The 21,661-nt window shown below is 35.5% G+C and overlaps 1 protein-coding gene and 1 long non-coding RNA gene across 2 annotated transcripts in view; one reads left to right on the top strand and one right to left on the bottom strand.

The window, feature by feature from the left end:
• LOC136025409 (phosphoinositide 3-kinase regulatory subunit 4-like) overlaps positions 1-21,661 on the bottom strand; it is a 419,187-nt gene that overhangs the window by 134,956 nt on the left and 262,570 nt on the right. The gene's annotated exons all lie outside the window — the stretch shown is intronic.
• On the top strand, positions 15,654-20,466 carry LOC136024662 (uncharacterized). Its single transcript, XR_010616881.1, has 2 exons — positions 15,654-15,712; positions 19,458-20,466. It is a non-coding gene; the product is annotated as an uncharacterized LOC136024662 (long non-coding RNA).

Raw genomic sequence — 21,661 nt, forward strand, 5'->3', positions numbered from 1 at the left:
GTTGTCTTAGAAACTTTGAAAGGACTTGTTGCCCAAATACATCCAATCAAAATTTTGAGAAACCCATTTTGTTCAGCATAGTTGAAAGGTCAAGTAATTTTGTCTTATGAAGATTAAAATCTTTCCAGAACCGTCAGGGTTCTGGAAATTATGCCCTGGGGGCATATGAGCCTCTTACGGAAAGGGTTGTCACATAGAATTCGGAGGTACCCCATTGGATTATAGCCCCTTATAGTCTGGCCCTCAGAGCAGGGACTACAAGTTATCTTTGTTGACCATTTAAGGTTTAAATAAAAATGGTGGTCATATAAATTTGAAATTTGGCTGGTTTAATTAGAAATCAAAAGTCCCAGTTTCCTTTCTTAGAGTCAAAAGTGATAAGAGGGTAACTAACTCGCCCAATGTCTATTTTCCTCAAAACATCCGTATTAAGTTATGAGATAGCCATTTTGTTTAAACTAGTCCAAAGATCAAATAAAAAGGTGTCGGGGCTGAAGTAGCCCCTCGGAACCTTGAGGTTTGGGGTGTAAGTTATGCCCCGAAGGCATATAAGGTTTTAACGGAATGGGTGGCCGTTTAAACTTTCGTATGACTCATATGATTAGAAAGTGGAGGTTATAGTGATCTTTTTAAGAGTCCAAAGCGAATTGAGGGTAACCAGCAACTTCCCCCCTGTCCAACAATATCGTTTTCTAATTAAATTTTCAATCAAAATTTTGAACCGTCAGGTTCAAAGTGCACTTTTTTATAGTCGAAAGAGAATGGAGGATAAACACCCCCGTCAAGACTATCATTTCCCCAAACACATCCAATCAAAGTTTTGAGATAGGTATTTTGTTCAGCGTAATTGGAAGGGTCGGAAATTATGTTTCTGAGGATGACACCCCCCCTCTACAAACATCAGGGCAAGGTTGTATGTTATGCCCCGGGGTCATATAAGGCTTAGTAGATAGGGTGGTCGTAAATTCCACAGAGGGGCTCCTTGGATTGGTAATCAGAAGTTTTTGCACCTATACAAATATATTTTTTGTTTTTTATCTTTCAGGCAAGGGCACTTCTTACTGAAGGAGTTGTCTTAGAAACTTTGAAAGGACTCGTTGGCCAAATACATCCAATCAAAATTTTGAGAAACCCATTTTGTTCAGCGTAGTTGAAAGGTCAAGTAATTTTGTCTTATGAAGATTTAAATCTTTCCAGAACCGCCAGGGTTGTATATTATGCCCTGGGGGCATATGAGCCTCTTTCAGAAAGGGTTGTCACATAAAATTCGGAGGGACCTCATTGGATTATAGCCCCCCTCCCATATAGTCCGGCTTTTCCAAATCATTCACTGATCATTTGTTGCCTCCCATAGCATTGTGCATCCCTAGGCTCAGGTCTATAAGAACCTTTAAGTAAATCCAGGCTTGCCCAACAGCCAGAACAAGATCTACAAGTTAAGCAATCCGTGCACTCTTTACGCATAGTATATATTATTTAAAATGTTATGCATGTTTTACCTTTACTTTCCAAAAATACAAAAGATATTTAGATGATCCTCTCAGAGAAGGTTGAGAGGAGTCTTGAACTAAATCAAAACATGTTGTATATACGAACTATCTAAAGGGCCTAGATTAGGAATGACTGAGTATGCTAATTTGCAACTTTCAGCAAATGTTAAGGGAGCTGATCAATTGACCAAAAAGGACGCCGATTCAGACGCCGATACTACTACCATTACAACTACCATCACTACTAGCCACAGCAATAAGTTTAAAACATTGATGGGAAATTTGAACTAAACCAAAAAACACTTTGTGCATGCACAATGTCATAAGAGCATATCTCAAGAATGGATTTCAGTTTTAAGTCGGAACTGTCAGCAAAGGCTTAAAGGGGGAGATCAATTGACCAAAAGACAGTATGTACATGTTTCTACTAATGCTACTTACTACCTTTGCTACATTTAGTACTACAACTACTGCTGCTACTTCAGCTTCTACCTCTATTGTAACTTCTTGTAAAAGCTAAGAGCATTAAGATGAAAATCACACAAGTACAGAAATATAAAACTAATCTTCCAGTTATACAGTTATCTTTGTATTAAAATAATACTTCCAGGGATATGAATGATGTTCAAACCATAAAAAGGCAATAAATATATTCTTAATTCTTCCACTGCAGTTTCTGTAACCAAATACAGCAAGGGTATTTAGGTGGAACTATTAGAAAACGTTTAGGGGGAATTTCAATTAAACAAAACAACTATGTGCATGCAGATTTTCAAAAGGACATACAAGCAATATCATTGGCAGTGCGGCTCTATAATAGATAGACATATCATTGAAACTTCTAAATAATTTAATTTGATTCAAAATTAATTGCTCTAATGCCCTTTTTAATAGTAAAAAGAGATTTTTAGGGCAAGTAGCCCTCCTCCCTAGCACATTTATTTTCCTGACATATCAATTTCAAATTTTGGGACAGTCATTTTGTTCATCCTAGGATGTAGGATGAAACATCTCAAAGGATGTTGGGCTTATCAATCCCCCGTGAGAAATGGCTCCTTTTAAAATAAATATTGCTTTAAAACTAAAGAAAGCACTGTGGTTAAGGTTTTCAATAAGAAGCCTCCGCAATATATCGAGAACGACTGGAGGCGTTAATTTGTCACTTTTAGGGCTACTACCATTAATACTTCTGATCTTAAAATTTAAATAAATCAAAAGAATGTAGGCGTATTCAAGTTGTCAAAGAGCACTAATAGAATTTCTTAGGAATGATATTAAGTTTTATTTTTCAAGTCAACTTGAGCAGGCATAAACTTAAATTAAACAATACAGTTAGTGTCAGGATTAAAACTTGTTGAAGCTTACAAATAGTAAGCTAACTTATGGATTCTTATAGAAATAACAAGAGCTAAGAGCTCATATGGCACTTATGACGAGGTCGGAAGAGCCAAGAACTCATATGGCATGAGCTCTAGCAAAATTCAAAGAATCAATACATTAATCTAAAAGGAAAATCAGAGGCTTAATGCCGGTCGGGATTTAAATTAAGGGCTCTGAGAGACGAGGTCCTTCTAAATATCAAAATGCATTAATATCCGATCTACACTCGAAAGTTAAAAATACATCATTTTTTCTAAGAAAAAGAGTCTCTTTAAAAGACTCTTTTACAAAGATAGTGTTGTGAAATTGGAGGGTCTCCTTCTCACCTTTGTGCAATAGGATTGAAAAGTCAATAAATTTGTGTTTGATTTCCTCTTCGCTGAGTATTACATATGTCCACTAAATCATGTCAAAGAAAAAAAATCCATGCAATTTTCGTAAGGATTCACTGGTGTCTTCAGCTTCATTCGATTTTCCTCAAAGACCCCGGCTAAATGATAATTAGTAGGATAGTCTATGTTCATGGAGCTTAATTAAGTTTGAATGTGTGCTATATGGTGCATTTGCTCTTTGGACATGTTTTCCCTCTGTAATCGAAGATATTGTGATCGTTTTACCCTCAAGGTCTTGCTGACTTTTTGTAGCTTCTATCACTGAGCATAACTCATAGTCACCTAAGGACGATGGACCTTAAGTGACTTGAAACTCGTGTATGAATTTCAGAAGTTATAGTAAACCTGCTGTAGGATAGATAGTTAAGAAAGATTCCATTTAAGTTCATTTGAAAATTTTGCTGTGGTATCAGACAGTTGCTTCAACTTATACAGAATTAAAAGTTTCGACATTTGAACTCATAGATGTTCCGTTCTAATCATGGAATGGTTCAAACTATATTTTACTTTGTAGGAAATATAATTTTCGACGTTTCCATATTTTTACATCCGTGGTAAATATCCCTTCTACACTGTAATATCGTACCATGCCCAGACAAAATTTTGGCATTGTTTATCCTTTCATCTCAAAAGGTACTCCTTCGATTCTAATGTAGCTAGGTTTATGTTCTTAGTTTTTATTAATTATGTATTATACTTCGCAATGCGTCATTAAGAATGTAAGCATTCAATTTCTTCTTCGCTCAAAAAAATCTGTAGCTCTTCGCAATATCTAAATGCTTGCATTTATTAATCAAAATATTTCTTAAGCCTTGCCTCTATGGTATTAAAGGCATCAGATTTTACTTCAGGAAGTATCTTTGTGGATTTAAATTCACCGCCATCAAAAGTACACGGATTAAGGTTAAATCTAGTCGAAATTTCATTATTGTACTTATTTATGAAATATCGGTGATAACCATTCCTACTCTCAGTGGGACTCGACCATCCTCTGAATACTACAGAAAAGTTTTTGAATGGGTGGTGGTTTTTGGTTCCAAAAGCGAAGGTATACTCCTCATGGGCCGAAGCGCAGGAGTAGTTCGACAAAAACCGTTCTTGTCCAAATTTTTCCTTATCATTAAGTATGGACACATAATCTTGAGTTCTGATTGATTTTGAACCATGATGTAGGAATTCGGAGACCTTTTGACCTACAAGGCTTTTTTGTTTCCAATAGTAGTGACCTACTATTCCACCTGGATAGTGAAAACAATCATGATTTTCTTTATGATGCTTTTCCTTGAGGCATGGACTTTTGCAAAGAGGACATAGCTCTTCACAAAGGTCTGCCAAGATTGTTTTTCCCCAAATTTTGTTATTTATAAAGGAGTCCCACAATTTTTTGTTTATTGTGTCCTGAATTTCAGAAGAGTTGTCAATCTCACTGACCATATTTATGATGTCTTCTAGCTCTGATCGAGCGAAAGGAATATTTTTTTGTTGCCATTCCGAACTGTAAAGCTCAAAATCATGTGCAATTTCTTCAGAATAGAAACTTCTTCTTAAGAGGGAAAGAAAAGAGTCGAAGCTAAGAAGCTCTTTCCCTTGGTCGCAGCTTTTATCAAGAAGGTCGAAAATCTCAATTATGAAATCAAAAAAGGGATATTTTGAATCTATTTCAATATTTCTTTTCATCAACCTTTCTTTTATTTCTCTAAAATCTTTGATGATATCAAATACTGCTTGAATGCCATCTTTTTCTTCAATTTCTACAAGAAGCAAATCAATTAGGCTGTGGAAATATTCATGTTTCGTTGGCACCTTTTGCCATTGTTGTGTTTTTATCTTAACTATTGCTCTTGCCATTGCTTCGGACTCGTACCATTTTTTTATGTTTTCATGAATATAGGATCTAAGTTCTCTGATACTTTTTCCTTCCTCGGTCTTCTGGTGTTTCTGGACCTTTTCTGGTGTTTCTTCTGCATTAGAATCGAGTTCCTTCACCTGAATGTCCTGCATTTTTTGTTGAAGCACATGTTCTTCATTTTGGATTTTTTTTTCCAAATTTTTTCTCCATTTGTTCCGAAATATGCTTCTTACTTGAATCTTTTCTTTTTCAATATCATTCATTAATTGGATCTTCCTAGCCATTATCAAGTCGGACTCGGAGTTTGTTCTTTGGATCCATGCCAATCTGAGTAAATCAGATTGGACAGGGAATTCTTTCTGTAAAAAATTCCAAATACCATTTAGCTTTTCTATCGGTCCCCGACTGATGATTTTTGCTTTTTCAGGATTTTTAGTTATTTCGTCTTTGTACTCTCTTACGTTGTTTTCGTCAAAATCTTGATATACTCCTTTTTGATATAATTTATGGGTTTCACTTTTTACAACTGAAGATGACTCTTCAGTAGATTTTACAATTCCACCTTTAAAAATTTGAATCCAAGCGCTGATAGATATTTTCGAGCCATCAGCCGAGGTTTTCCTTTTTATTTCCTCTCTGATTTCTTCAGAAGTTTCTTTGACTGTTATTCCGCCGTAGTGGTGAAACCCAGTAGAAAAGTGAGAGCCAAAGTCTTTCATGAATTGCAAGGCATCTTCTGAAAACTTTAAATTTTCTAGACGCTCTTTTGCTTCATTAGTTAATTGCAGTTGTTCGATTTTCAAATCGAAACTGCCAATGGGCAAAAAACAATAGTGTAACTTTTGAACGTTGGCTACACTACTTTTTGTTCCTGAAGATTTTTGCAAACTGGCTTCGTAACTAGGACTGACTCCTCCTGAAACACCCTGAGGGTCAATTTCTAGGTCGATACTGTACTTACTTTCGAATTTATGGCTTAGGCCATACTCCATTTGAAGGTGATTGTCATACTCTTTGTCTTTAGTGACCTCATGCAATCTTGGTGGTTTTAACTCAAAATCGCCATTTAAATCAAATAGGAACTTGTCCGCTTCTTCCATCAGCTTGCCTTCTACATGGAACCCCAATCGCACGCCCTTTGTTATTAAGCTGTTTGACATTGAACTCACAATTTTTCTATTATTTTGTAATTTTTGATCCATTTTAACTAGTTGATAATTACAAGAGCTACAAGTTATATTGTGAAAATAACGTCATGATTTTAGCCCAGTTATGATGTTAAATAAAAATGATGTTACTCTACATTTGCTACTATGATGTTTATACAATTTAAAAACGTTTCATAATTAAATTGACGTCATAATTAAAATGAATCAGATTGAGCACATAAATTAGTTCTGAGAATAATCAGGTTAAAATTGCAATTTAGGCTTGAATGTAATATGATAAACCACCTTTCATAAGTCAGTCCTCATTAGAATATTGAATTTGAAGTTCTAAATCTTTGTCCTTTTGCTGAAAAATTGTTAGAAAATAATATACGTTTCGGAATGAAGTAAAGTATCTTAGCCAAATACTGTTAAAATGAAATTTTCTTCAAAAGTTACTTATAAATTTCTTGAGATACTTGTTTAAAAATGCAACATATTTTAATACATATTTTAAGTTTTAATATTACTCTTTGCTTTCCAGCAGTGGCGTAATTTCACCAAGATTTTGGGTGGCGGGGGGGAGGAGAAGAAGTATGAGTCAATTTCTTAAGACCAAGCAAAATGACAGTGAAAATTCAAACGCTTGCCCTGGGTGGGGTATGAAACAAAATAAATAGCCTAAGTTTATTAAGTTTATAAAAGTTTTTTTTGAAGTTTATTAAAGCTATAAATTTAAAGCTACGTACTCACTTTTAACTAATAAATCAACATTCCTGTTATTTATACTTGCCTTTGTGTTTTCAGTAAAGCACTAATTTTCTATAATCATTCTAACATGAAAATATGATTATTTGGTTTATTTGTACTAGTTTTATTGAAAAACTTTGTCTTTTGCTTCAATGTTTATTAATATTAATATTTTTTAACCAGAGGTGCTTCATATGGATGGGATGGTTGTATAAATTTCAGAGGGGAGCTCATTCGATTGGAATTAGGAAATTATTGTGCCCGTTTTAAGAGCCAAAAGTGATCGGGGGACATGTATCCCCCACACGCCCTTTTTCCCCAAATGCCTCAGATAAAATTTTGAGACTGTAATTTTGTTAAAAATAATTGAAAGGTTAGATAACAAAAACTCATGTGTTGACATAGCCCCCATGGGCCCGGGGGCCGGCTTTGTTAAGTTATGCCCTAGGGGTATATTTGGTTCAAATGGAAGGGATGCTCGTATAAACTTCAGAGAGGGTTCATTTGATTCGAAATTGAAAGTTCCAGTTCTATTTTTAAGAGTCAAAAGATATCCGAGTGCAACTAGCCCCCACGTTCTTTTTCTACATATACATCCTATAAAAAATTTGAGACAACCATTTGAAAAAAAATTCAAGCATCAGATAACAACCACTCCGGGGTTAACACAACCCCGGATTGAGCATTGAGCAATCCGGATAAGGATCAAGCATTATGACGTCATGTACGTATTTTGTATTTTGGGAGAAACACACCAAAACGCAAATAAACACAGATTCAAACATGTAAACAGACAAAGACATTTTTAAGGAATTGGGAAAAAATTTAAGCTTTAGTGTAAAGAGCGATGTATTGACGAGGAGATGAACCCCCCTCATATACGTAATAAAAACACAAGAATATAGAAGTTCGTTATGTAAGTTAATTCGTAAGTTACGAGTATTTTTTACTAATGAAAACATTCGTAAAAAAATTTAAAGTTCTAGTTGCCTTTTTAAGTAATAAAAAAATGAAAGGTGACTAGGCTTCCTCTCCCACTCCTTTTTTCCCAAAGCTTCCGATTAAAACTATGAGAAAGCCAATTAGTAAAAAAAAATTGAGCCAAAATCAAAACATGCATGAATTCAAAAACGTTCAGAAATGAAATAAAAAAATAAGTTTTTTGAATTCCCCCCCCCCCAATCACCACTTGGATTTGAAAAAATCCCATCTCCTCTAAATTTTCGTGAACTACCACAAGTGGGTAAGCCTTCGAATGTAGTTTTTTTTTCCGAAATCCACTTTTTGAGGAAACCTCCTATGAACAGCAGCAGTGGAAGGCAATGACTTTGGGAAACAAGATGCCATCAACCATCGTGTATAAATGGAAAAATGAGAAATATTATCCTCTCAAGGTCCCAAAAAACTTGTCCGATTCCCCACTACTTAGGAAATTGCTGATACTCCTCCACATTTTTTCTTAATGCAAAATTCTCCCTGAACAATTCCATCTGTGCTGAAAATTCTTCCTTCCCTTGTAAATAAGGCCTGAAGAACTTCTCCTTTGCGTACTTTCATTAGAGAAAAAACTTTTTATTTATTTATTTATTATTTATTTTATTTATTTATTTTCTGATTGTTTTCCTCGTCAAGGTGGATATCCCCCTACGCGGAATTTTTATCCAGAGATCTCTCCCAATGCAAAGTTTCTCCCGCGTAAAAAAAGCAATAAGGCAATTAAAACGAATTTTCTACATGAATTCTGACAATTTCCTCTCGTATAAAATTTGCTTTGGAGAGTTCACCCCCCGGAAAATTGCCTCCCAGCTGAAAATTCTCCCCTTTAAAAATTTCCCTCCCCCAAGAAAACCTCCCCCTGCTCCGAACCCCGATAACTGTCAATATACTTTCCGATAACCAATAAATCTTTCGGTTATGCTGAACAAAACGGCTATCTAGAAATTTTGACCGGATGACTTGAGGAAAACGGGACGTCGGCGGGGGGCTAGTTGCCTTCACTTAAAATAACACGAAAACTTAAATTTCTGTTTGAAAACACCCTTTCCAGTCTTCTAGGAAAATTAGTTCGATACAAGCCCCTGGGAGGACACCCATCCATGATCTTTCTTCTGGGAAGAAGTACAAAATTCTAAATTTTTGCTGATAGAAGCTTGAAACCTCTACATGAAGGTTTCTGATAAGCTGAATCTGATGGTGTGATTTTTATCAAAGTTACTAGATGTTTTGTGGGCTTCTTCAAAAATTGGGCAAATTTTCTGATGTTCATAACTTTTTGTGGGTAACATTAAACTGGATGAATTTGTATATTTTGAATAAGCATCGACATTCAATTCTCTTGGTTTATTTATTGTTATCAAGACACTGTTTCTTAGAGTTTCAGCTACTATTAAGCAGCAGCGCTCCTTACTTACAGTTCGTTACTGTGAACCGTTTGACTCTGGGAAAGGCTGTTTCTTGTAGGTTAGTTGAGTTTGTCCTCATCGTTCTTGTGGCTTATTTATGAATTCTAGAATATTGCGCAGTATTGACAATGATAATGTGACAAAGAAATGTTGTTCTAGAATATTTAGTTGAGGGCATGTTCTAGATCATTTTGGTTCTTAATAAATACACTTTGCCTTATAATACTAATTGCTTAAAAAAAAAGTTTTCTCCGCCAAGTGAGTTTTGTAAAAAAAATTAAAGAGCTCCATTTAGCCATATAGCTTCTCTGTTTAGCTGCTCCATAGAGTAGAAATAAAGTCAAATAATCTTCCAAGCATAAAACTGTCACAAATGACTATCAACAAATAAATGAAACTCAAAACAAACAGAAATTGCAATAAATAGCTGAGTCAGACTCAAAACGGGCAGAAATTGACATGAGTAAGGCCGATAACCCTCATGCCATCTCAAGACCAGAACATGATTTGCGCTTTACTGAAAAAATGGCCGTGGATTGACAGTTTAATTGACATATGCTGATATTTATTCCTTAAAGTTTGGATAATTTGTTATTTAGGACATTAAAAAAAGTAAAAACATTTAAAACGTGTTTTGTTTTCAGTCTTTTTGATTATATCCCTCTTTGGCTTCCTGTCGTTTTGATCATATCCCTTATCATTTCCTGAATTTCCTAGCTTAATCTACTCAGTTATTCCTGTGCTACACCCTTTTGACAATCCGTACACACATAACGTGTTTTGATTTAGTTCAACACTCCCCTCAACATTCTTTGAAAGGCTCAGTCGAATGCCCTTCGTCTTCTTGGAAACTAAAGTTTGAAACAGCCATACCTTTCTCACTAACATATACTACGTATAAACAATGAACAAATTGCCTAAAATACAGCTCTTGTCCTGAGGAATGCGGGGAGTTTGACATGCCCAAAGACATTATTACTGAACCTTTCAACAAAATTTCGATCGGATATATTTTGGTAATGATAGGCTTGGGGGCTGATTACCCTTCATTCATTTTTGATTCTTAAAAAGGGGACTAAAAGTCTACACAACCGTCCGCTCCATAAGAACTTTAAATGGCTCGGGGCATAAGTTGCAACTCTTGTTCATGGGCTCTGGAGGATTATTTCAATCCTAAATACATTGTTATATGATTTTCAGACTATTGCTAAGAAAATGGCTATCTTACAATTTATATTGAACGCGTTTGGGGAAAAGAGGATGTCAGGGAGGGTTGCTAGTTGCTCTTCATCTTGTTTAAATCTTAAAAGTGAAATAGAACTATACATTTTCAATCAAATGAGCCTCTTCTAAAGTTCACACGGCCACCCTCACCTTTGAAAACTTATATGCCCCTGGGGCAGAACTTACAACCCTTACCCCCAGACTCAAAATTTCTATCGGATACATTTGTGGAAAACAGGCACGTATGCAGGAATTTTTTTCGGCAGGGGGGGGGGCAAAACCCTCGAAGCAGCAGATATATTTTTTTTTATTTAGCAACTAAATAAATGCAAAAAGCACCTATATCGGAAAATACAGATTAACTTTAATCCGTAGTATTGTAGCGGATGGGGGGAAGAAGACTAAAGCCTCAAAAGTACGTCTCAGGTTCAGCTTGTGTTCATAGCGATTTAGAATTAATTATGATTAATCTATTATATCCCACTGAAAGGGAACTTTTAGGGTTAACAGTGCAATATGTGTGCTGTGGGGGGTATTTCTTCTATTGCGAAAACGTCGATTTTAATGAAAAATTATAGTTTCAATAATTGATCCATTAAAAGCTGTGCTTTATCCTGAAAAGGGGGGAATAAACGCCCTAATATCAAGGATAATTCTATTTTGCTGTGGAAAGCAAACTCTCTTTACGAAAAAAATAACATTACAATCGCTTATTACTTCAAAGAGGGTAAAAAGTTAGACAGAAAATGGGTTAATAATTGGGCAGTGACTTGACCGGATAATTGCATGCTGTAAAATCCCAAAAAAAAGGCTTCACACATGCATCTAAATTCTTAATAAATGTCCTACTTTTGCCAGAAATCCCAAGAAACCATGGGGAAATTAAATATTTCACAAAATTAGGGGGGCCTGAAGGCCCTCCTCCTGCATACATGCCATGTGGAAAATATGACATGAGGGGAGGGACTACTCTTCCATCACCTTGACTCATAAAAATGGCACTAGAACATCTGATTCCCAATCAAATGACCCCCTCCAGAGTTTTTACGACCATGCTTTCCATGTAAACCTTATATGCCCTTGGGGTATAACTTAAAACCTTTGCACTGAGGGCTTGCAGGGGGGGGCTCTCATCCTTAAAGACATAATTTCCAGACATTTCAACTACGCTGAACAAAATGGCAATGTCCAAATTTTGATTAGATGTGTTTTGGGAATTAAGGGGTGTGGGTGTGGGGGCTGGTTGCCCTCCAATCACTTTTGACTATTAAAAGGGGCACTAGCCCTTTCAATTTGCAATCGAACGACCCTTTTTGAAGTTTTTACGACTACAAATCGCCATCTAAAAATTTCTATCAGATGCATTTTGGGAAAATGCGAGGTGTTTGGAGAGTATCCACCCGCGGATCACTTTGAATCTTAAAGAGGGTAGTAAAACTTCCGATTACCATTCCAATGAGCCCCTTAGAATTTCTTATGATAACCCTTTCTATAAAAACCTTATGCCCCCAGGGCGTAACAACCCTTGCTTTGAGGACTATGGACGATTGTTATCCTCAAAGACTTAGTTTCCGGACCTTTCAGCTACGTGAACAAAATCACTGTCTCAAAATTTTGATTGGATGTGTTTGGGGAAATGGTGGGCGTGGGAGGAGGTTAGTTGCCCTCCAATCACTTTCGACTATTAAAAAGAGCATTAACCCTTTCAATCTCGAATCGAATGAGCCCCTTTCAAAGTTTTTAATACAACTCCTCTGACTCGAAGTGCCGTGATCTAAAATAATAAAAAAAAAAATAATAATAATGATAACCACATTATGCCCACATCGCTATTTGCTTAAGCACCCCTATTGCGCTGCCTATGAAAAGGTTCTATAATATTATATTCCAACCGTTCATTTGTCATGTGGCTTACGACTGAAAAATTTGCAGTTGTAGGTATTTCTTTTTAAAAAGACCAGGTTCTTGGGTTACTTGTGCCAGCTACAAGAGCAATGCTTCCTTCTTCGCATGAAGAACCAGTTAAGTAATGTGATGGGAATGTATATCATTTTTGTTGTTCAGTTTTGTTAACTCTGTTATACAATTTACATAGTACTTTACACTGGCAAGCATATATTTATGCATTGAACAAGTGTCAGTGAAGCTAAAAAAAAAGAAGGGAAAATTTGTTGGTAAGTATGAGATCATGTCACAAGTATGCAGCAAGAGCAGGGACGTTCGCTTCCTTCTTCACTTAATTAACTGGTAAAGCATTGTGGCGGCGACGTACATCGTTGATTTAGTGATCTGCTTAATATCTTCATCTAGCTCACGGCGAATGTTGTGTCTGCCGAACGTAGCTTTTCAATCCCGACAAGACTTAAAAATTGGCAGCGGATATAAATGGAGCCAGTCTGGATTAGCGGCTTAGTTATTTTAGATGTCTATTCTGGAATTCATGTCAGCACTGAAAATGTGAACATTCATCTTCCAAATAGTAGTTCCGGCAACCTCCACTTCAGTTTGACAACAATTATGGTACAAACAAACCTTTTTCTGCACTGTTTATTTTATTAATTTTAATAACAAATGAAAACAAAGTTTGCAAGAAAAGTGAGGAGCCACAAGAAGAGCAGACATGAAATCCTACAATAATTCAAACTTAAAACAACCAATAAATCCTTTTTTATAACCTCTTCCCACTCCATTTGGGGACGGCCTGCTTTTTGTTTGGCCTCAGACGGATGTCACAAAATTTCAATCTTTGACAATTTGTTCTCCTTCATCCGTAAAATGAATTCCTCTTCCGGTCAATCACAACCTTCCTTTCATTATTAATGTAAGGAAAAAAGGTTTTCTGACAAAAGTAAAGAGTTAAGTAGAAACTTAAATCTAATATAAATTACAGCTTCGGAGCTTACAAAAACTGTTAAAAAAAAACTGACTCTTGATATTTTCCATGTTCTTTTTATGTTCATCCCAAGAGTGATCGTATCGAGCCAATGGTCCTAGAAGATTGGGGGATAACTCATTCGAACGAAATCAAAGGTTTTAGTGCCCATTTCAAATTAGAGCTGGCCCCCCTTCCATGCCCATCCCTCCCCAAACCCATTCGATCACAATTTTAAGATAGCCATTTGATTCAGCATATTCGAAAGGTCCAATGGTGATTGTATGATATAGGCCCTACCGCTCAAGTTGTTCATCAAAATATAGTTAATTACAGAACCGGTTTTTTCGTAAGTTTCTTTCAGCTAAGCGTGAGGTAAAACAAAGAAAAGTGACAGAATAGATGGAAAATATATAATTTGGGCTATATATTTGCACAATAGGAGGGGGGTTAAAGTATTTGGACAGTTTGAAGTTAGGAAACATTTCTTACTTCATAATATAGAGAATACTTGTACCCAACGAGTTAGGCATGCAAACCCTCTTTACTTTACCTCCCCCCCCCTCCCTAATGTGTAAATATGTTGTTTCTAAAGTATTATATTTTTATGATATTTAGGAATATTTCATTAGGACTGAGCTTCAGAGAAACATACTAGAAAAATACTCGGTAGGGGCTAAATCATACAATTACCTCCGCAATAACTATGCTTTTGATAAAGACATGACCCTCCATAGTCCCTGAAGAAAGAACTGTGAGTTATGTAATTTGACCATGTTGTCCATATATAGTATTTGTTACTCGGAAATGTACGGACATTTTTCGGGGTAACTTTCTGAGAGAAAGGGGGTATTTTCAACAGGATAGTTTTCCGTCAGGAGGAAATTTCCAGGAGAAATATTACACAGGAGAGGGAATTCCCGGACATAAATCGAGAAAAAAAACACGTCTGAAAAACGAGTTTTTTCAACTGAAAGTAAGGAGCAACATTAAAACTTAAAATGAACAGAAATAATTCTACTTGCTTAAGTTACACACTCAAGTTTTTACTTTTTGTCCTGGTTGTTTAGGAACGATTACTCAAACACAATAGCCCTTGATTTTGAATGAGAAGATATTTTTAAAAAGCCTTACGAATTTAGCATTAAGAACGATTGTTCAGGAAGGGGCAGCCCCTCTAATATATAGAATAATCTCTGTTTGTTTTAATTTTTTGTGCTGCTTCTTACTTTCAGTTGAAAAAACCTTGTCTTTTAATTTAATTTCTGATTTTTTTGTTTAAATTGCGCCAGGAAACCCCTCTCTCTTTCCACGGGGGCTGAAAAACTTGTTTTTTATTTAATTTTCAGTTACATTCCACCTCCCCATTAACCCCCCCCATTTTTAATTTCCAGTTAAATTTCCATTACAAATATGGGAAAACATATGCCACCAAACATTACTTTACACCAAGGTTGATTGGGATACAACGTCACCTTCTGGTAGACAAGCTGGTGGCAAAAGTAGAAAGACCCCAACTTGCCCCCTTAGAGGCCGAACTTCCAAAAAGTACAATAACGATATTACCTCGGAATCTCCAACTAATTTGGTTGAGATCCGACGACCCATTCTTGATGACAAAAGACTAGGATCGTTTTTTCTCCTCACAGATGTTGAATTGGTCGAACAAGTTTGGCTGAGATCTGAAAAAACTCCAACTTTAATGAGCTATGTTTAGGGTTTTCACCCCTCATTCTATCCCCCACTGAGCTTATATCTGGTCCTGATGTTCAAACGGCCTGACTGTAGGATAGGGGGGGGGGGGGTATCAAAGAATTTCCACTAAAGGGCTCAGAAATGTTGAAGCTTCTGCACAAATTTAAAGAATCTAATCTGGCGCAGCATGTTAATAAATCGGAAGAGTGGGTTCAACAATTTCAAATACTTCAACTTTAACGTAGTTTAATGTCCCTGAAAACCAGTGCCAATATTGTTTTGTTCTGTTTTTAATTCATAACATAGGCTTACTCATTAATCTTTTTTGTTCCTATTAAACAAATCAGGTTCCAAATGCGCACGCCTCTGAATTCAGCCAATAGGCTGGGGAACAAGAATGGCGTCATAGACATACCTCAGCCATTACACAGAATAGGACAGAGAATTCGTATGTTATTTTACAACAAGTTTTACCTGAGTTTGAATAATAAAACACTTAAAACAAGAAATGTGAGTTTAGATTGAGTTTACTCTTATAATTTGCTTTATTTTTGTAAGCTCATAACTAATGGATTTATTACTTGGGGTAGTCCTACAATTACAATAGGATAATTTGTTACATACCTAAGTTTTTTTTCGCCTAGGAAATGTTCATCTTCTAGGAAAGGCCTAGGCAGAGATTTTTTTTTAAATATATACCATAAACCTATAAAGAAAATAATTTGCCCGAGAGTCTCTTCTGACGATGCGAAACCGTATTCTCGAATAATTTGATTAGGATTAGTGAGGGGGTTTCAAATGACCCTGTTCTCCTCACAGTTTTCAAGGGATGTTGACAGCATTGTAGACTCGCTTTGTAATGACTTAAAAAATTGAGACGAACAGACCACAGTGGGCTTGTCCAACAGATGACCTACAGGTTACTAGGCTAGCACTCATTGCCACCAATTCTTAATTGAGAGAAACTAGGTTGCATCACTATGATTGGTTGTTTTTTGTTGTTGTTGTTTTTTAGGGTTGGTGGTGCTGAACCCAAAATTAACCTTGGTGTCCTTCCTTCCCTTGAGATATAGCCTAAGAACTAGCAAATGACTAACCAAATAGCTTTAAAAAATTGGTTAAAGTTATAAAATCCCTATTAGATGTGTTGTCCAGCCAGGGGCGTAATTTCCCATGGGGCAGGGAGAAGCAACTTCCCCTCCATATCCTAGTTTGTTCACAGATCCCCCCCCCCTTCTGAAATTTATTGCTTGGAAAAAATCTTGTCAAAACTAAGGTAAGACTGCATAGTTTAAGCATCCAGAGAAATAGGTAAATTTTCTTTAGCTTATCTTTGCCTTTGTGGTTGCCTACTATATGGATCATTTTTCATTTTTCACTGTCATTTTGTCTTGATTAGGAGGTAAAGGCTCCCGCTTTGCCCCCTCCTAAGGATTTTGACGGAATTATGCCACTGTGTCCAGCTTTCTCATACTCATTTTGGTAAATATTTCGCAGTTCATATACTTGACTTACCATTAAAGTGATCATACCACTCGATGCCTGTTTTATGTTCTTTAAAAATATAATAATCGCTTCTATCGTAAATTCAAATTTGAGCACTTTTTGACCTAATCCAACTAACCGAACAATAAATAATTTCAGCCCTGAGAAAACGTAGTATTATTTTGTCGAAAACGACCGATAACGCATACTTTAATTTAAAATTCTTCATTTTTAAGAGCTCAAAAAGGGCTTAAATTTGAATTTGGGAATGAAGCGATTATTAAATTCTTAAAGAACATAAAAAAGGCATCGAGTGGCATGTTCACTTTATTGGTAGTCAATTATGTGAACTGCAAAATATTTACCCTGAGTTTTATGGAGGCAAAGAGCTGGTCATTATGTTTCGCTAGAAACAACTGTAAAGTTCTAGTCACTTGCACTTCAACTAGTCTACTTCGATTGAGCTGGAATTTTTAGTATCTTTTTAAAGTTATTCCAAATGTCGGTTAAGATTTTCTAAGAACTCAAGCCCATATCCGCCAACAATAAGACCTTTCTAGCTACCGGAAGCGTAGATCAAGACTTAAATATAGTGCCCTAGCTACCAGCATCAATTTTACCCACTTACAAAATAAAATCCCCAAATAATTATCAGTATCAGGTTAAAAACTTGAACTAGGGTTACGGTCTGTCGGTAAAAAATTACTCACCGATTCCTCCTCCTCTACTAGACCCAACCATGATTCATAAAATATATTACAGGTAATTATTTAGTAAGAAAAAGGTTTATCATAATTTTACGGACCCCTGTAAAATTGGTGTTTTTTTGTTTTACCTATTTAACAGTTTTACCGGTATTTTATGTAGTTTACCGATATTTAACATATATTATCGATGTCTTATATATTTTATGGCACCTAGTTGTTATCATGGTGCAAAACTACCCAAAGACGGGGAGAAACAGGTTTTGACAAGGTATTGTTACAGTGAGTTTTACTGGAGACAGAAGATCGAATAAAAAGTTGCATTATTGTTAATTGCATTCATAAATTTGGTTGTGAAGTGTTTATGATTGAGAGATAAAGTCTAAGTAAGCTATCCACTATATTATTTACAGAAAGCAATATTATTTCGCCTGTGGCTGTGTAGTAATATTACCCAGTTTAAAGCCGAAAACAGATGTAGCTTTTTTCGGCGCTGATTTGGTAAATCCGTGTAGATTTGCAAAGAACACGGTGCCAATTTGAGCTTGAAAATTTTTAGTTTTGGTGCTGACTTGCAAAAAACAAAACCAGATTTCATTGTGATTATGAAAAAAGGTAATCCTTAATAGTTTTCTTCTCTTCAGCATGAAAATCAAATGATATGAATAATCATAGTTAAGTATTAAATAATGAAATAATTCAAAATTTAATCTAAATTTTTCAATGAAATAATTATCTGAAAGTAATGTTAATTTTGATAATGTAAAAACTTATCATCTGACAAATGGTATCCGGGTCCACGATTTTGAGCTTTGAAAACATGGTGCAAAGGATATTGTTTTTTACTGGTATCATTTGCCTACTGACCTGCTCAAAGGATTGCCAGTAGAAGCTACGTGTGTTCTAGAGTTATGGCCCAAAACAAAATGGGTGTTTTTACCGACCTTTTTTTAAATGCTAGATATTTTGATTAGGAAGTGTCCCGAAATTCAAAGAAGTTCGAAGAACTAGGGGATTGGACCCCAACTGGCTCCTGCCTCCGACCCCAAGGAAATCAACGCCTATTTATTATAAATAAGCAAATGATTATTAATCAAATTAATGTTCCCCAAACTCAACAGTATTTTATTAAGTCTTAAATTCATTTACGTTAATATAATTTCTACCTACTGGTTTTTAAAATTGAGGAGGGGTATTATTTTTTTTAAGACTAAAAGATCTTGAAAATTTCCAGGGAGTGATGGCTAATTGGAGAAAAAGCCAAGATAGTCTGATGGTTTGAGCAAGAGGCAAATCTGGCATAAACCTTTTTCAGAATTGTATAAAATTGATGTCATTTCACTTGTTGATAGATAGTCTTGTCATGCTTCCATTCTAGGGCAGAAATAAGGTAGATAGTCATTCAATAAGGGTATTCAAATAGCCTTTGAATTTCCATTAGCCATTTGAAGGCAATTGGAAATCCCAAGTAAAATGAGGCTTTCAAAGATTTATGACTGAATATGTCCATAGGACTTTGAAGACAATTGGGCAACTAAGATTCTTCTCATTATATGAGCTATGCCTACTGGGAAGGCGTACTGGAATTGCAATAGGACGATCGAGATTTTTGGGTTGACTTATGACGGACAATATCAACTGGACTTGTATGCAAAATTTTTGTTGAACTCACAGGTAAACAAGTGACCTAAGCCTAAATGGTTTGCGCTCTTATAGTCTCAGGTAGACTATTACGATTTAGGATTGACATATGACCAACAAATTTGTTTCTTAGTTAATTAACTACTGTTAATTCACTCTAATCCAGAAGCTTATATTTCAGTGTATTTCCATGAATTTTGCTGAACGTTTTAACTTTTTGTTTGCTTTATAAAAAGTAGATTTTAAAAATGATTGAAAAAAAAATCTGCAAATGTATCCGATTTGATGTATATATATAATTTCTATATAGGTGTAACTTTGCGTATTTTTTTTTTTAACATAACTAAAGAAAAAACAGTTGGGTTTATTTAGTAATCTTTATTGTTTAATTTTTCTATGTCTGTTCAATCTAAATTCTGTTTCAGAAATTGATGATACTTTACCAGGTGAAAATGAAAAGCCCTTCCACATTCCAAACCAATTTTTGTCTCCGAAATGTGAAGATATTCCTTGTCCCACTATGACCAGCATTTCAGGACCATGTAAATTTGAATATGAAACCCAGGGATCCGAACCCACATGTGCTGACAATGAAGGCATATCTCAAACATTTGGTTTTGTTAGAATTAAACGTATCGGATAATATTTTAATGGGCAAAAATAGGACACAAGGACTTGATCTGAAGATGGAAGTTGTTTTATTTTATTCCAATGTGCAGATATTTGCCAAACCATGTTTTTAGTCTTACATGAAAGTTTTCAAATTTTCATTTGAAAGTAGCTTTATGAAATTTTTTTTTTCAAAATGCTTCACAATAACTTCTACAGCTGTAGACCTCCTTATATCCTAGTCCATAATTTTATGGACTAGCCGAAAATACCTAGTCCATAATTTTCATTTCAAGTTAAAAGTTTCTTTGATTATTCATAGAATTATTTGTCTTAAATACACAGCTGGAAGAATATAACGGGTTCCGCAAATCACAAAGAAACTCAAGTTTTAGTCTGGTATAAGATTAAAGGGGGTATTCAGGAGGCATATACCCCCATGTTGTCCAGGCTCATCAAAATAACTTCGATGGAACGTTCGTGTATGAGGGGTTCTAATTAACTTGAAGAGAAGTTACATATAAAAAATTCAGGAAAGAGTTAAAATGTCCGTTTTAGGTTGTTTATGATTGCCAAAGACGTTAAAACGGACTTAATAAAAAATATTGTGAAATTGTAGCCTCTTGAAACTTGTCCTTATTGATTGAATATATCTTGGGTTTGAGTCTCCAACATCATCTATGCCTAATAATGCCTAATAATGGTTTTGCAAGAATTCTGTTACTGTTACTACTTTTTCAAATCAATTGTGAGACTGTGTGATTTATGGCCCTCTAAATATACACTTTTTGTAACAAACACATTTTCTTAAATTTATTAAATGTGTTTCTATAATTTTTAACATTTTACCTAGAACACGATTCTGGTCATGATTGATCTAATCAATTGTAAGAGCTGCATAAGAAACCTTTTATTATATGTAGATTAGAGCTACATTGCCCAACAGCAACTGAACTTCTTCAAACCCTTCCGACTCTAGAAGTACTGCGAGTATTTTTGGACAAATTCTTAAATTTCTCGAAAAACAATTTACAATTTTATTGCATAAAGAGTCTAAGCGGTATATTACCCTTGGTATCTTTGAGGAGTTGTGGATAAAGAAAAAAGTCCTGTCTTTCCTGATAGCTATAGCGATTTTCTTAAATGTGGTTTGCTGTAACATTCTCTTTTTAAACTCAAACAGTAAACTACCATCATATAAGCATTCGACCTTTCTTGGCAGCGTTCCCCATAGCCTTTATGTCTTGGCGAAGTTGCTCACCCTGCTATTCACTAATGTCCTTCAATTTTTGGAAAATAGTTCTAATTGCTATTTAAATGGTGAACTTTGTTGTTTTTGAGAATTAATATGATTATCTTTGCAGAGTGGTCTGAAAGTTTGATTATATGCATCCGAATTGAAACTCTACTTAGCTATTGATCAGGTAGCAAAATCAGCTCCTCTGAACTGATTAGTCTCTCTGCACTGAACTGGTTGTCTCTCTTTCTGTGGACCATGGAGCAGCTCAAATGAAATGGAGCAACTCACTGTAATTAGGCTTGATGTTTGACATTGTCTTACAAATGTCGACCGTTTTAGAGGATAGGACCACCTAAAAAAGACAGGAGAGTGGCTGTTTTCCCTCCAATCTCTTCAACATACCTCAAAAGTTACAACCTAATATACAAAACCGTTATTTAGACGTAGCTGATGTTTCCTTATCCCAAACAGCAAACACATAGTATGTTTTGATTGTTCTCGAGATCGTCCTCAGCATTTCCTTTAAATTTCATCTTAATACTCTAAGTTTGTTGAATACATGTTGATAAAAGCAACTGAACATAAATTACAGTCCTTGCCCGGAAGCTATGGGAAACGGTGTCAGCTCTTGAATTATAGTTATTTGACCTTTGGAAAACTCTGAACAAAGTTTGCCTTAGATTTTGAACGGAAGTATTATTAGGTGTTGGGGCAAGGGAGGAGGAAGAGCTGGTTGCCCTCTTAACGCTTTTTTATCTTAAAAGGGGCTCTTTAACTTCC

This window comes from Artemia franciscana, chromosome 3, assembly GCF_032884065.1.
Source record: "Artemia franciscana chromosome 3, ASM3288406v1, whole genome shotgun sequence".
Taxonomy (NCBI): Eukaryota; Metazoa; Arthropoda; class Branchiopoda; order Anostraca; family Artemiidae; genus Artemia; species Artemia franciscana.